Raw genomic sequence first — 12,249 nt, 5'->3', positions numbered from 1 at the left:
ACTGATTTATAGAAAGATTATTGCATTAGCTATTATCAATCACCTACTCATACAATGATTTGAACACTAGATATTGGCACTAGCTACAGCCATCCATCGTCGGCTTAGCACTTATCTGTGCAGGACTTTCCAGACCCTTCTTGCTGTTGGTTGATAGTGAAAACCTCTGCCCTGAGAACACACAATGCCAGTACCTGTGGTCATTGAAAGCCGGGATGAAAGTAAAATGAGATAAAAGATTAAACAAATTGCCTTCTTGGCCAACAGAAGAGTTGGAAAAGTCAAAGCAAACTTTGGAAATAAACTTAAATGAAGTGTGCAGGTAACTGTGAGGGGATGAACCTTGTTTAGATCTACTTTCTCAATCTTTTCTTTAATTTAGGCAGCATCTCAACACGCACTAACCCTAACCCTAACCCGTTCCTATGGCAACACTGATGGCTGACATTAGCAGACAAAATTCCAGATCATATAAAATGGGTGGTCTACATGATTTGTTTAGGATTTAAAAATGAAGTGAACGAATGAAACGTCTTTCGCAGTATGGATCTCATCTGATCGGATCCAATCCATAACCAGGAGAAGGACAAACTGGTACATTTCAGTAATTCAGTGAACCCTGCTAACATGGGACAGCGTGGCAGCAAGGGGAGTTCTCACAGCCAATACACTCCTACACCGCTGTAATGAATAGCCTGCATATTTAATTAAAGAAAAGGCTGCTGATGGTTGCTTACAGGTGGATTTTCAATATCCCATTTGGTTAATATTTTATTGTTGACGTCCAGAGGGGAAACACCTTGATGTATTTTTGATTAGCTCAGATCACTGACTGCCGTGGCTACTCCCTGTGGTCCTGCAGGTGTACTGATCTAATCCCCATAGCTTCACACTGTCAAACCCCAGATTTGTGTGTGTGTATGTGTGTATACAACTAACTGAACATTTCTACCTGTTTAAGCTCTGAAAACCTCCAGACTCTTGTGCAATGTTAGACTTTATCATGATATTCAATCTTCTTAAAAATCTTCTTAATTACGCTGACATTAGTACAATCTGTTTTCTGGTTTTTGTACAGTTTGTTAAAACAGTTTTGTGAGTTGAAGGTTTTTTTCACATAGACAACATGAAAATGAAAGAAGGAAAAAAGAATGAAAGCACAAAAATAATGACATAAATAAAATCCGACTTGAACCATCATAGACAGAGATAGAATTTATCAAAATAAAATTGATGGACTGCACTTACATTGCGCCTTTCTAGTCTCATTAACCTTTCAGAGCACTTTACACTACGAGCCACATTCACACACACAGTCAACTCTCTTTGACACATAAAGGGCTTCTAATATAGACACACACTTGTACACTGATGGAAAAGCATCAGAGGCAATTTGCGGATCAGTTTCTTGCCCAGGAAACATGGCGGCACATAACCTATAGAGGAACAGATAGGTAGGATGAGAGAATGAATTAGAGCTTCTGTATTTATACTGTATTTATACTGTGCTTCATACTGTCAGTATGAAGCACAGTGAGTGTGTCTCCGTATTTGGATGGTGTACACGAGTATGTGGGTGGCCGAAATGGCGACACCAGTCATTGTCAACCACACGGGTGTTTTGGTTTATTTTGTCTCATACATGAATGATAAAATTGCACGAAAAACATCAACACTGTCAGCTGAAAACGTCCTCTTTTTCCAGTTCTCTCCTTCTATTGATACCCTCTGTAGCTTTGTACATCCTTGTTAATCACATGTGTTAAATTGCAGCGCATCTTGTGACACATTCATGCTTTGAACTGGTGCTGCCATGGCTCTCTATGCCAGCCATGTGCTATGCAGTAATTAACTCTTTTCTGAGCTGTTCCAGCCATTAAAGCAGTAAGGAGTGAGGCTGAGTAGAAAGGGCTATTTGTCCAAAGACCAGAGCAGACAGTCAGGCCTATTGATGAGATGCTGGAGTTAATCAGGAATAGTGGCTGCCGTACCCTGAATAACAGTGTTGATTTGTTTTTGTTTTTTTTTCTCTCTGTGGCACACAAAAGTCAGGCTGTCCTGCTCATCTCTGCTGCCACGATGACCTTTTTTTTTTTTTTATCATTTTATTCTTACGTTACTGGGGAATGAGATGCTTGATCTTAACTGTAATGTCTAAAGTTTAGCATAAAGAAATTTCTCCAATACTCACAATTGCATTTGTAATGTAGCCATGACTGCAAATGAGAGAAAAAAAAGGATTGTGTTTTTTAAAGGGATGGTTCAGTTAAAATAGCAAATACAAATTACTGACTGGCAACTTTGTCCAGTTACCTCGCCCTCACCCGAAACGTTGGCTGGGATTGGCTCCAGCACCTCCTGTGCTGCAGAAGCAGTAGCAGTAGAAGATGGGTGGATGTTTATGGGGACGAGCTTGTTGAAGTTGTTCATAAAGTCAAATTTCCCAATGAGGGGTATCTGGTCTGATGAGAACACAGAAATGTATAATACTGTATATTGAGGCACTTACTTCACAGTTTCAATCTAATCTCTAATTTGATTTCTAATTAAATAAATTTTCACACTCGTACTCACACAACACATTTAGACTTGTACAATTGTGGTTGACATAAATGGAGGGGAGAAAACATAAAAAAAATACCCTCAAACAGCTCAAAGGAATCATGTCCTAACGACAAAAATGAATCCTTTCTGTTGCCATTTTGCCAGCGGGCTGTGTTCTCCATGTGGCTGTTTGCATGTGTCTAGAGGCTGACTGTAGGGTCATCCTGTCTTGTGCGGGGGTGCTGCTGTTGATCACTTTTATTATCTGATGGTGTGATGACTTGAGGGGAGGGGTCAGAGCCACGGGCTTCACCAACACAAACCCAGTGTTTAGCTGCAAGGTAAAGGCACAGACACAGAGTACTGTTCCTGACAGTTAGATTGAATCTGTTTTTATTGTATACCTCATTGTATTGAGTACATTTTACTTTATTAGCATAACAAATCGATGCTCTACACAGCCCCCCCCCACATGAGAGGACTTTCCCAGAACTTGTCAAAGGGCTTGTCAAGACACACACTGGGGCCAAAACTCATTTTTTTCCATTCTTTCTGTCCTTTTTCTCTCTGTTTCTTGGTACCCACGTGTTATACAGCATTGGTCCCGGCTGCTGAATTGGCCCCAGTGTTCACCCTCTCCTTATCGTGTGACCTTTGATCTGTTTGGACAGCGTGACCAACAGAAGCTGCAAACCAAGCCCAGAGACACCGGGTTGGGAGCAGAGGAGCACAGCGCAATTCAATTGTAAATGCACTAGACGAAACGCAAGGATGAAACATTAACAATAAAATGCACATCAGTGTGGATAACGGAATATATATGACATATGACATATTTGATACTTTTGCAGGGCTTACCAGCTAAACTCTGTAATAACATCAAAATAAAATGCATAAATAATGTATCAGCTAAGCTAGAGCTTATCAGAATTGCATGGACAGCAAGTCATATAACACTGTCATGGCAAATACCGTTCCTCATTATTTTATAAATGTTTCACTTAAATCACTTAATAAGAATTTTATTAGTCCATTTTATATATGTTGTGTAAACATTTTTATGTTTCCTTGATTTTATCCATCTTTTGCTGGGCCTTTTCTGTGTGAAATGCTCATTAGTTGTTTCATTTCTGTCAGCCTGAAAAAGATGGCTAATCAATCAGCATCACAAAACCTTGTTCCTTACATTTAAACTGGGCTTTGATAGACATTTGGATCTTCCCACAGTGTACTCGTTAGCTTGTGCCACACTGATGATGTAAAACTGTGCAGTTGTGTGTTCGCCCAGCAGAGGGCTGAGGCCGTCCGAAACTACAGAACATCAGCACAGCAACAACAAATCCCAAACAGGCTGGAAGAGCTGAGCATGAGGATGAAGACTTTTCTATAACAGTTTCCTTATTTTCATACTCCTTCATCTTCACAACTTTTAAATGCATCCATTCAAAATATTCACCACTTGACACACACCATTTGTTTGTGTGTGCGCGTCTGTGTGTGTTATAATCACATTTCAACAAAATCTTCAAAAATCATACCTAAGTTTTCTCTGTGTGGCTGAATCTGATTAATTAAGCGTCCGTCCATGGCAACCAGGCAACAACAAAAAACCTCTGCCACTCTCTCAACTGCCATGACCACTGTTGCCACGGAGACCCATTCAGATGCCCGGTGGTGACCTCTGACCTGAGGGGAGGCTGGTGAATGTAGCTGAAAGGGGCGGCTGGGCCGGGGCATCTGGGGTATCATCTGGCGCCTAACAAAGCCCCTCGCCAGCTGGGGAGGAGGGCAGGAGATGGAGAGAGAGGGAGCTGGAGGAAGGGGCACATGGGAGAGGAGAGAGAGAAAGAGAGAGCACCCCTTTCTTCTTGCCCTCTTCAGAGAGAGTGGCCATTGACACTGTGCATCTCATTAAAATCTGTTCCAGCCCCCCCCACCATGCCTTCTCTCTAGAGCACAGGGCCCAGGCAGCTGCCTGTTCTGCTCCGACCATTCAAGCTCAAGTGCAGTCCACTGCAGTGTAGAGAGAAAGAAGGCAGGCAGAGAGGAGATGGAGTTGGTGGGGTGGAAGGGGGAGGAAGGGGGGAGGAAGAGGCCTTTGGACATATGCCACCACCACTGGTATAAGTGAGGCTGCAAGAAAAAAAGACGTCACTCTGCTTTTAAATGCTAAAATCCTTTCTTTTCACATCTTTCAGAGGAATTTCAGGGTTTGTTTCAAAGATGGAGCTTGGAGCAGGAATGTGCACGGACAAAATTTATTTTTATACTTTCATTGCCTGCCTTCCTTAAAAGAATGCCAGGCCCAGCATGAATACTCATTTTGTATATTGTTGCATTAAATTTTGAAAGATCTGATGTGATGTCAGCGAAGGCACCAGACACGGCCCCATCCATGTGTAGATGGCGAGCAGGATAAACATGCAAACAGCTGCTGGGTGGCAACACGCGTAATCACATACAGCAAACAATGACGCACACCCGTCAACCTCCCAGAGCCCCTCTGGTGCCCCGAAGGACATTGTGGACATGGATGAGGCCGTCTGGGGGTCATGATCATGCAATCTGTGTTTCTGTGAACGTATATGTGTCTGTGTGTGTATGTGTGTGTATGAAGCCAAGAGAGCACAGCAGGACTGCTGTCAAAACAGAAAATCTGCCACCGGGGTGCAAAAGGTGGGGGATCTGTAAAAAATGGAGGGGAGAAGTGGCCAATATTGGGGGCAGGGCTTAAACTGGTGGATGCTATGTTAATGAGGTGATAACACTGCAGGTACTATATTGTGGAGCGTAAGCAGAGGCCACATCACTCAGAGGAATAATGTGCTTTGCACGCAGATACACACATTTTAGGCTCATGGTTGTGTGGAGGAAGAACACAGAGCTGATAAACTGAAGCCAACTTGTAGGAGATATCTGCAGAAATAAGCCTCGACTCGCCTTCCTCCCTTTCCCGCTCTTCACGAGCTAGTTTGGATTCTTAAATTCAAGGGTATGGCGACACAGCCCCTCGCCCCCCACCTCTTCCCCCTCTCTCTCTGTCATCTCTGCTGATGAATGGGGCCTTGCATGTAGATTTTAATTACTGCTCTGTCGAGGTGGGAATTGGCCATGCATTAAATTGGAATGAGACACATTTTTCCCCTCAGCAGGGGAGGGAGGAGAAAGGAGGGTAAAAGGAGAAACTGGTTACTGGATATTTAATTGAACCATCCAGTGGCATAAACTTCTCACATAACTGTGCAAGGTGAACACAAAAAGTGAAGTGAACATTTTTGCATACGGGAAAACTATGGATGAGTTACACAGATTCACTCTGTCAGGACATTATCTGGCCAGTTTATTCCCGAGAGAGACATTTCGATATGTCATAGGTGTGATTTTATGAGTTAAAGGCCTCTTCACTTTGGGAATAATTTAGCCAATCTATTACAGGAATTCAGAAGGCAGAGCACTGCAGGGATTTACCTTGGATAGCAAGGGCATACGCAGTTATGATGAAGGTCTATCTGTGTCAATTACCTCTGATTAAAAAGGACATTACGTAGGTCAAATTCCATTTTGCAGTCTGGCAGTGCGGCTTGGCAGCATCAAAGAAAATTGAACTTTGAATTCATTTAACACACCGGACGGCTGGCGTCTAAAGGATCAAGCACTGGTAAAGCACCAGGGACCTGCTTTGACTTTTTTTTTTTTAATATATATAGCTATTTCGTGGGGGTGTTTCTGCCGTGCTCTGCCTTACCTCCTTGTAATAACACATAAAATACCACTTTAAGGGTAAATGAAAGATTAATAGGTTACCAGGTTGCTCATGAAATAGGACAACTGTGTAGGAAATCTTGGGAAAATGATTAGAAATAAGTTTGTTGCCAGTGGCAGGTGGTGGGGATATTCATGATGGAGTGTCAAGAGCTTTGGCCGTCATCGAGTCTATAGTAACAGTTACACACATTGAGTTGCTTTGGGAAAGTGCTTGCTCAAAAAAGACATGAAAGAGATGAGACGTTCGATACTGAACTACTGAACTCAACAACGTGGGTGTGCCATATTCACCAAATGTACTAACTGTTCTTTAAAGCGAAGAAGATAAAATGCTGATGACTTGTCAGAGTAATGAGCAGTCGGTTCTCTATGAGCGCTCTGTCAGTGAAAGGGAAACAAAGTCCCAGTGCCTGCAAATGCAGAATTGTACGACTTTTCAATGGAAAGAAAAAAACACATCCATGTGTGAGAAAAAAAAAAATGATGCAATGATAGGTCTCCGTTTGATGGGAGTAAACACAGTGAAGCGTCCCATGGGGTACACTGTGTGGGAGAACAATGCTTTGAACAACATGAGCTACTGCGCCTTATAAGACACGCTTATGATGGCACAAAATATCGAAAATGTCTTTGTTTTCCGTTACAGCCTGATGGACCATTATTTCTGGTGCTCTTCCAGGATGTTACAGCAGAACGTCTCAGCTGGGAAATTCATATTGTGCTCTTAATAAGGTAGCTGATTCTGTTCCGGACAAATGAGAAATGTACACAAAGTGGCTTTAGAGAACTGCATCTTCCAGACGGACTCAATCTTCACCACTTGAATAAATTTGACACCTCTCCATAAAGCCCCTTGTATTCCTTGCTTCATCAGTGCAGGCTCAACCTCATGTAGTCACCGGCGCACAATGGATTATGGGACGATGAGAGCGGCGAAGGATTCACAGGTTGTGTCCTCCAAATCCAATGAGTGGGCTGCATTTTCTCTGCCGCATTTGCAGGAGCCTTTGCAATGTGGCCGTGTCAGCTGACCTGTTAGATTGAATTCAGAGCACAAACGTTGGCTCTGCATCCAGTCAGAGTGCAGTCTCTGGATCCGAAGGGAATACGCTGTTACACTATCAGAATTTACCCGCACAATTGTGGTGACAAGCTGCTCCATTAAGACATGGCGGGCATGTGCCTGCAGAACAATAGACACATTTTAATTTTGCTTTGCAATTCCCAGTTCAGCTTGATAATTACACACAATGTGGTGCACGAGTTGCAACAAAAATAAATATACGCCCACTGATTTTGAGGATGTGCTGCTACACACTGCAGCCTGGAAATCAATTTACTGGAATCTGTGGAAACACTGCGCTCAAACCATGGTTATTTAACCAATCTGAATCCAGTGTTTTTTTTAGCCTTAGGACACTGACGCTTGACGATATTTAATGAACAAATACAAACTGCAAGAGATTCAATGTGAGCATTGTGAGGAACACAGCGTCAAAACACTAAACTTTTAAGATCCTGTTTACAGTTCAGGTCACACCAGCTTCCATTCAGAGCAGGGTTAGGGGGGGTAAAGTAAGAGTACCATATTAAATACTAACAAGAACCGAGGCTGATGTAGAGATGTAGTTCTTCCCATTTGTAAGGACTATAATATTCTATCAATAATATTGGCATTCTGCTGTGATTGATAGAAGATGACTTCCAGTCAAATGCAACTTCTGGCATCTGGGTATCGGTGGAACTTAACATGATGAAGGTGAAACTCTGAAGTGCATGCTTTATGGAGTTGGAAGTAAAACATTTCTTGTCAATTATTTACTGTCTCTTGATAAGACCCTGACCTGAAGTACCTCCTAGTCAGAGGACTGATCTCTGACTTCCTCTAAACTGCTTTCGGAGGCTTCATAAAGTTCTTTTGTGTCTGTAGAAAGCAGGAAGATGAGCATGTCCAGCTGACTGGGGTTTTGTGGCAAAAACAGCCATTACATGATTTGATTAGAGGGTGCAGGGGTCAGCCTGTCATCTGTAGTCAGCTGACAGGCTGAGCCCCTCTCAGATAAGAGGCCAGACGGGCAAAGGACAGGAAAAGCACGACCTGGCAAACAACACATGACCCCAACAGAGATCTTTGTCTTTTTGTCCTTGTTTTTCCTTTTTATGCTGAGTTTCTGCCCATTTCCTTTGAAGTGTGCTGTCCTCAACTCATCTCACCCAACGGTCTCTCTTTTTTCAGTCCGTGACTGAAAAAAGAGCCAAACATTTGCTTCCCTTGTTGTGTCTGTTTCTTCTGTTACTGCTTCTTCTTTTGGATTGCAGTTTGTTGCTGCAACATAAGAAAATTTAACATCGATTTTTATGTATAACGCAAAAGTAAACTTGCATGGCACCATGGGCAGTTGAGTGGTTACTGCACATGACACGTTATCGCAGCCTTCCTGGGTTTAATTCCAGGCCCTGGAACCATGCTGCAGGTCAGCCAGCTTTCCGGTCGGCCTCTCTGCCAGTAGCTAATTAAAAATAGAGGCATGAAAAAAACCCATAAATTAACAATAAAAGAAAAGCAAACTTGCACAAGTCAGCTGTCTCAGATCCATTAAAGGTCGCCACAGCGCCATCTAACTGTCCAATAGCAGATGATGTTGTCTGCGACATTTAAACTCAGTCAGTCTGTTGGACCTCATTCATTTTTAAAACCCAACTATTCGTTGATAAGTCAACTTTTTTTTTTTGTTTTTACATTCCATAATGTTCAAACAATAATTTTAAGATATGGAATACATCCTAAACATCCTCTCTCATGCCTGCATGCATGTCATATTAATAACAATTAAAAAAGGAAAACTTTATTATAATCTGACTTCTATGTTTTATATTCATTTTGCTGGAAGGCAGTTGTCAGTTTTTAAATTCATTTTAACCTTGTTAAAGTAATTTGTTCCATCATTTTCTTGTCCTGTCAGGCTCTATCCTCATATTTTAAAAACAAGACACAGCCACTGACAAGTCTATTCTACCGTCCATTTCTCTATCCAACCAAATGTTTTCCCTCCCTGTCCTCCCCCCAGTGATACAGGTTTTCCCTCTCTTTTTCCTACCTCTTTACCTCCTCCCCTTCCCGCTCCCTCCCTCACCCCTCTCTCCTTCTCCTCTCCTGTCTGTTAATGGAGTGTTGGAAGCGAGCCAGGGGAAGCCTTGCACTGTAGGTCTTCCCTCCTTGGCAGAGCTCCCAGTGTGTGTATTTGTGTGTGCGTTTGTGTGTGTGTGTGTGTGGTGGTGGTGGGGGTGGGTGGTGGGGGGGGGTGTAGAGCTCTCTCATAATCACTGCCATTCAGCACCTCGCCGGAGTGTGTCCATGTTTACATGAGAGGGGTCAGGGAGCAGGCAGCAACTCTCTCTCTCATTCACTTGAAACACAAACACACACACACACCACACATATACACAAACAAACACGTGCACACACATAAACATGTGCAAAGCAGAGCTCAAAGGAAGGCGCGAGGGAGGCACAGGCTCAAAAAACCCGTCTGCTGCACACCTTGGATAACAGTGAGAGTCATAACCGCAGTCTGCCGTCAGATGACTTTGATACACAGTTTAAAGCTTCGTGACATCATTGCCAAGATTAACAATAATATAGAACTTAGCAGGTGATCTGGGGCTTTTTTCACACAGATATTGGAGACGGTATCATTGTCAATGGACCACTTCAAACTGTGCACTCATCTTATTCTCATAGACGTTAACAAAGTTAGACAATAAAGAAACATTTACATAATTGGTGACAAGAACACAACTTTAGTGTCAGATGGCAAAGAAAATGGCTGCAGAGGAAGTTTTTCCTTGCTTGCTCTCGGAGGGATTTGTTTTTTGTTGTTCTTTTTAACAATTCCACATCGAGTTTGGTCTAGACCTGCTGTAAAGTGCCTTGATGTAACTCTGTTATCATTTGGCACCATTTCAATTAATTTGGTTTGATTTGATTCAAAGGAACACCAGCAAAGACGTTCAATCATCTGTATCCGTGTCATGAAACTATCCGGAGCCTGACAGACCAGTAACACGTCAAGAAATAGACATTTCACCAGTCAGCTAAAACAGCCATGTTAATGCAGACTATTAGTTACAGTCAGACTGTAACTGTGTGGGAAGCTCAGAAAATAGCTGAAGTCGTAAAACCGAACCGGTTCCATCATGATACAGGTTTTACAAAGTTTAGTCAAGTTAGTTTCAAAGAGAAAACAGCAACACACTTGAACCGTAAAACTGCAACCTAAATACTTGTAATCAATTCTGCATTCACAGTTTAACTTTCACTGACTGTGCTGTTTGTGCTTGAACACAAATTGCAACTTACATTTGTGTGTATTCCTGGCCAGTTTGGTGGCTGAGACTGTCAAGCTTGTTCAAAAAAATTGTGAACAAATGTCTGTTTTTTCCAGATCTATAGTTGTCCGAAATGACATTAGACTTTCTACCAGCTTTTTCTCCTCTGGTGTAGCCACTCGTGTGCTTATCAGTCATTACGGCATTTTTCAGGCTGCTATTTATGTATATTACGTTTTTGCACATGAACCCATCATTTACTGTTAGTGTCACATAAAGCATTCAATCAAATGTGCATTCATATGCAAATCTACCTTACCTTCACTACCTTGACTATACCTTGACTTTGACAATGGCTCTTAAATTCATTGAAAAGTTGATCTCATCTGTTAGTTATTTTATCCCACAGCTAGAAATCTGAGCTCTGAAGCCACCAAAGTGTCTCACAGAGATGTGTCAATAATCTTTGGCTGCAGAAAAGAAATGCTCTATCTGGCAGCTCTCTGCCATCGGCCTGGATGCCAACCACCTCTTCCCTTTGTTGACATTGGCAGGTATCTTAAGAAAGTAATTTTCTGCCTTCGCAGTACAGATGCCTACCCGTATCGAAGAATGTGGCTTGTTCTTTCTTTTGTTGTATCTGTGTTGTCTTTGTAATCTGTTATTCTTTCCCTTATCTAATAGCTACTCTGTGCACGTCTCCCTCGGGGCCTGTGAGCCATTCCCTCCATATTTGCATGTTAGGAGCGGGTATGTGAGCAGTTCAACTGTCTGTCTGAATCTCAAACAGCCCTGGGATACACTTGTCATCGCTGCATGGCATTTCTGCTTTCTTGGAAGAAACACCCAAACACCTTCAACTGTGACTCGGCTGTCCCGAGTTAATATTTATTGTTGTGGGTATTTATTAGCTGCTCCAGCACTGGTGGAGCCTCCTCTATGTTTGCTTACTTAAACAACATATTTATGTATGTGTTTGTGAGTCTGAATATGCACGCAAGTAAACATGTAGGGAAGGAAGAAAAATAATCAGATCAGAGTGAAAATATAAATAGATGCATGTGTCCAAACAGTGCTTTTGTGCTGCTGTACCAGACTGCTTTACTCCCCTGGAGGCATGACACAAAACAAGCAACACAGTTGTCATCAAATGAGAGTAAATTAATAAAATAAGGCTAACTGTGGGGAAACAGCTGTAGGTAGTGTACATCACGCTGTTTGCTGCCGAAGCAATTACAAACGTAATGTCATTCATGCCCATATTACATTTCAAACATTTGTCCATTACAGCTGTGACGGGAATGGCCCACCTCTGCTCTCTGCTCTGATGTCGCTTTACTTTCTAATCAACCAAGACAAATAACAGAAACTACTACAGTAAATAACAACATAATATTTCTCTCACTTTCTGTTGTTCTACATTGGCGGCATTTAGCTCTCATCAGTGGCCAGCTCATCGGCAATCTGCTTATGGCGACTGCCTTTTTCTCACCTAATGAGATCAGGAAGGGTGATCCATGAACTGAAGATCACACCAGCAGCACGCTTCGTTTTCTTGAACAATCATAAACAACACACATTCCCACAGCCTTCCAACGCTCTGTGCTAGAT

The sequence above is a fragment of the Echeneis naucrates genome, chromosome 9, assembly GCF_900963305.1.
Source record: "Echeneis naucrates chromosome 9, fEcheNa1.1, whole genome shotgun sequence".
Taxonomy (NCBI): Eukaryota; Metazoa; Chordata; class Actinopteri; order Carangiformes; family Echeneidae; genus Echeneis; species Echeneis naucrates.
This window is presented reverse-complemented; position numbering follows the sequence as displayed.